Here is a 5,165-nt window from a genome sequence, read left to right as displayed (position 1 = left end):
GCTGTCCCTACTCTCCTCACCCTGACTCACCCTGCACTCATAGAAAAGACCTAAAGGACAACTGTTCATTCAGGCCATGAGGGGCCATAGTCTGCAACCTAAAAATCCACTTGGTCTCCCTTTGGAGGATCAACTTATCCCAATCGCCCCCTCTTGGCGGGGCAATCACTTTATCGATTCCCATGAATCGTATCATATCCGTGCTATTAGGATGCACGTTGTTTACATGCCTCGCCAGGGGGGTGTCCCTTTTCAGGGCGATGTCACGTTGATGTTCCCCCACTCTTCTTCTCAGTTCTCTTTTAGTTTTCCCCACATATTCCACCCCGCACACACATGTGGCCATATAGATTATCCCCTTGGATCTGCAATTGATGAAATGTTTTATGATGAAGGTTTCTCCGGTGACATTGCTCTTAAAGTCCTTTCCTTGTACCATCACTTGGCATGATACACATCCACTACATCTGAAACTGCCATTGATGGAGCTTTTTAGCCAATTGTTTCCCAGATGGCCTGTGTAGTGACTGTGGACCAATCTGTCCCTAAGGGATCTGCCCCTTTTATAAGTAATTAGAGGTCTTGAGTCAACCGAATCACCTATGTCCTCATCCATTTGGAGGATCGGCCAATGTTTTTGTAGTATCTCACGAACTGTGTGTGCCTGATTAGAGAAAGTAGTAATCAGCCTACATGGAGTGCTGTCCTTATTCTCTTTACGAGGTGGGTGTAGTAAGGAGGTGCGGTCACTAGCCATAATCTCATCATAGGACTCAGCCACCACCCTCTTCGGATAACCCCTTTCATGGAAACGCCGACAAAGGTCACTGGCCTGAGCTCTGAAAGTAACGTCATCGGAACAGTTTCTTCGGATCCTCATGAACTGCCCCTTAGGAATACCCCTCTTAAGGGGGGCAGGATGGTTACTCTCCCACCTGAGAAGGGAATTCGAAGCAGTCGTTTTTCTATAGGTGCTTGTCCCTATCTCACCATCCTTCCTTAACTGGATGAGGACATCAAGAAAAGGCAGTTCATGAGGACCAAACTCGAAAGTAAAGTGTAAGTTGAGGTCGTTGTGGTTCAGTACATCAACGAGGTCCCCGAAGGTTTTTTTGTTTCCCTTCCACAATACCAGGACGTCGTCGATGTACCGAACCCACAACAGGATGTTTTCAGCACCCATGACGGGGATATCTCCAAAAACGACAGTTTCTTCCCACCAGCCCAGGTAAAGATTGGCATACGAGGGGGCACAGGGGCTCCCCATCGCGGTGCCCCTGAGCTGGTGGAAGTACTTCCCGCCGAAAAGGAAGACATTTTTCGTCAGACAGAATTGAAGGGCCTCCATGACAAATATATTATGTCTCTCAAATTGCTTGCCCCTCCCGCTGAGGAAAAACCGAATCGCTTCTAGACCCTTATCATGAGGTATTGAAGAGTACAATGACTCGACATCGATACTAGCCAATGTCACATCTTTGTCTACTGTCAAACCTTCCAATTTGCGGAGCAGGTCGTTGGTGTCACCAATGAATGAGTTAAGGCTTAATACAAAGGGTCTGAGTACCTTCTCAAGGTATACTCCCAGATTTTGGGTCAGATTATCAACCCCCGATACGATTGGGCGTCCTTTAAGTGGACTCAGACCCTTGTGCACCTTTGGCAGACTGTAAAAAGTTGCCATTACTGGGTGAACTGGACAAATGAAGTCCCTCTCCTGTTTATTCAAGACACCATCGTAAAGGGCCCCATTAGCCAGTTCCACCAACTGTTGAGAAAATCCCTTAGTGGGATCCGCATTCAGTACATGGTAACATTCGCTTACATTCAGTATTACCGTACACATCGAGTGATATTCGCTGGTGTCCATAATCACCACGTTACCGCCTTTGTCCGACGGTTTAATAGTGATAGAATGATCATTTTCCAAGGACCTCAGGGCCTGCATCTCCCGATGTGTAAGGTTGTACTTAGCCCATCTTTGATGGCTCTCAAGGTCTCTCAGATCTTTAGTCACCATACTCAAAAACACATCAATTGGACTCAAGTCATTTTGTGGTGGTGGCATTTTGGTGCTCTTTAATTTTAGATTGGTAAACGGGCCCTTGCCTTCCCAGTTAGGATCCGAATCACTAAGGTGAAAAAGGGTCCTAATATCAGGCAAAAGTTCCTCACGTACTCCAAGCTCAGCACAGGCCTGTTTGTCGTTCCTAATGAAGTGCTTTCGCCACTTCAACTTACGCACGAAAAGATTTACGTCCTTAATGACTTCAAAGGAATTATAGTCCGTTGTCGGTACAAAAGTCAGGCCCTTTCCCAAAACCTCCAGTTCTGGAGGATTAAGTCTCCTAGAGGATAAGTTAATGATCTGGGGACTCATTATGCTAGTGGGGGGTTGCTTACGTTGAGGCGATTTCGCAGCGGATAATCCTCCTCTAAAAAATGAGTCCTAGGGGGGGGAGAAGATCTCCTATTACTATTGTTGCTACCGCGACCCCTTCCACCCCCTCTACCCTTCTGTCTACCTCGATGTGATTTGGATCTACCTTCAGACTCAGATAGATCCGTGTCAGTAGACGAGAGGTCAGTGTCTGGATGCCTCGGACCCCTGCTAGTGAGGAAATTATAAGCCTTATTCTACTTGAAATCCTGTAAATCCTTAACGAAGAATTTGTGCTTACGTTCCTTCAGGTGATATTGAAATCTTTCTATTGTATTCTGAAGTAGTGTCTCTTTAATACTAAATTCAGGTTCAAGAGAGAATTTTTTTGTTAGTTCCACTTGTGTTTTCAGTAGTTCATTCAAAGTGGCTAGTGTAATTCTTTCCTCATCCAGGAGCAATTTCATTAGCCTAAGGGAGCTCGCAGTCGCTTCCTTTTCCCAAAGATTTAACAGGGCCTGACTTTTGTACCGAAATGAAGGTAGCAATGTTATCCGAAGATTTTTAGGGACGATACCCGCCCTGAGATAGTTGTCAAGTGTTTGCACTTCCCACCAAGACGTAATCTGCTGTTTGTAAAGTTTTGTCAGTTCCTTGAAGGCAGTCGAGAAGGTGGGGGTGTACTTTTTTTGGGCAAAAGTGTGCTCAGAAAAAACCTCTTTAGCCTCAGTGGCCCACTGGCTAGTGTCTATTCCCGCTGACAGAAATCCAGCCATACCACTTCTAGTTCAAATAACAAAATACAACAATAGGGTTTCAAAGGTAACCACAAAATAGAGTAGGTAGTCTAGCAAGTTAAGTGGTGCTACAAACAATTAAAACTTAGCATTTATTGGAAATGAATAAAAAATGATAAACGAGTCACAAGGACCTAAAAGCAAGAATATGCCTGCCTGTAGTGGTAAATAACCATAATAGTCAGTAACTTGTTATGTCCAGGGGTGCGAGAATATGTTATCTAGACATAGTCTACCCGTAACATAACACAGGTAAAATGGCAGAAGAAAAAAATGGAGCTCTCAAGACAATGTCTCAGCATATAATGTCTCAGCATATAAGAACCTTCGTACATATAAACAGATTATGGTGAGCATATAGACCTTAAGTATACTATTGGAACAGCCTCACCAAATACAATGTCGGTTCTTGCTCTCTGGCTTTAAGACAGCTCCATGTGGTGGGGCATCTAAAACTTTTTCAGCCTCCAAAAGACCACAGCACACCGCTCCCGACGCGTTTCGTTGCCTCAGCTAATCATCAGGGGAGAAGAGGGTGTCACACAGTGTGGAGGCTGGCATCAATCGCTCAGCCTCTCCATCAGACAGCTCAAAAGAACAAACAAATAGGTCCTCCTTTTAAATATGACCGCGCTGACATGCGAGCGCGTCACTTCCGGTTCCGGCGAGACTCATGTCCGGTATGTGGAACGCAAGCGCCGGCCGTGACGCGCAAACGTCACTTCCGGTGCGCGCGTCCCAAAACAAACAAACGCGCTGACCAGGTGACGAAATATAGGGGGAAGGAACGCAGAGTGCCCATACGTAACACACTGCAGTGGGTGGCGACGGAACCCCCACCCAAAATCACCCCGGCCCGGAGTAGTGTCCAAAACAGAACAGCATCGGACACTACTCTGGCTGCATACCATACCATATACCGCGCCGTATCAAATGACCACGCGTGATATACCCCAGTGGTCAATAAGCCAAGAGCAACTTCACGGGTCTAACAAAACCAGTGATACTGGAGCAGAGGCGAAGAGCACACATATTACCCAAAACAAAGCAAAAATGAAGAGAAGTCAAAGCAAACAGTCTCTTACAGTACAAGGAACGGGGAGGAGACCAGGGAGGACCGCACCTCCATACTACAGGGGGAAGAGGAAAGGGGGAAGAAGGGGGTAAGACAGAGAGAGAATGGTGGGGGAGAAGGGTGGATGACAGAGCATATGTTGCAGGAGTACTACGCCTCCCCGTGGGCGTATTTACCCATTGTCCGCTGCTGAGACCCGGTCGATGTCCGAATATATTGAGGAGAATCTGGCCCGGGGATTCATCCGGAAATCTACCTCCCCGGCGGGAGCAGGCTTCTTTTTCGTTAAAAAGAAGGACGGCTCTCTCCGTCCCTGTATAGACTATAGAGGCCTTAACCAGATCACGGTGAAGAATAAGTACCCCCTTCCGCTCATTCCGGAATTATTTGATCGTCTGAGGGGGGCTAGAATTTTCACCAAACTGGACCTCCGTGGGGCGTACAACCTGGTCCGTATCCGTCAGGGGGATGAATGGAAGACTGCATTCAACACCCGGGACGGCCACTATGAATATCTGGTAATGCCCTTTGGTCTCTGTAACGCTCCTGCCGTCTTTCAAGAGTTGGTCAATAACATCTTCCGGGACCTTCTCTACTCCTGCGTAGTGGTGTACCTGGACGACATCTTGGTCTTCTCTCCGGATCTCCAGACTCACCGGAGGGATGTTCGTCAGGTCCTGCTCAGGCTCAGGCAGAATCACCTCTTCGCTAAATATGAGAAGTGCCTCTTTGAGCAGACCTCGCTTCCGTTTTTGGGCTACATTATTTCTCAGACCGGTCTCCGAATGGATCCAGAGAAACTGTCTGCCATCGAGAAATGGCCTCGACCGGAGGGGTTGAAGGCTATTCAGCGGTTCCTGGGCTTCGCCAACTACTACCGCCTCTTCATACCGCACTTCTCTTCCCGGACTGC

This window comes from Phyllobates terribilis, unplaced genomic scaffold (genome assembly GCF_046119375.1).
Source record: "Phyllobates terribilis strain yellow unplaced genomic scaffold, ASM4611937v1 Scaffold_4__5_contigs__length_816908805, whole genome shotgun sequence".
In the NCBI taxonomy this organism is placed as follows: domain Eukaryota; kingdom Metazoa; phylum Chordata; class Amphibia; order Anura; family Dendrobatidae; genus Phyllobates; species Phyllobates terribilis.
The sequence above is the reverse complement of the archived record's forward strand: the minus strand, read 5'-3'. Positions refer to the sequence as shown.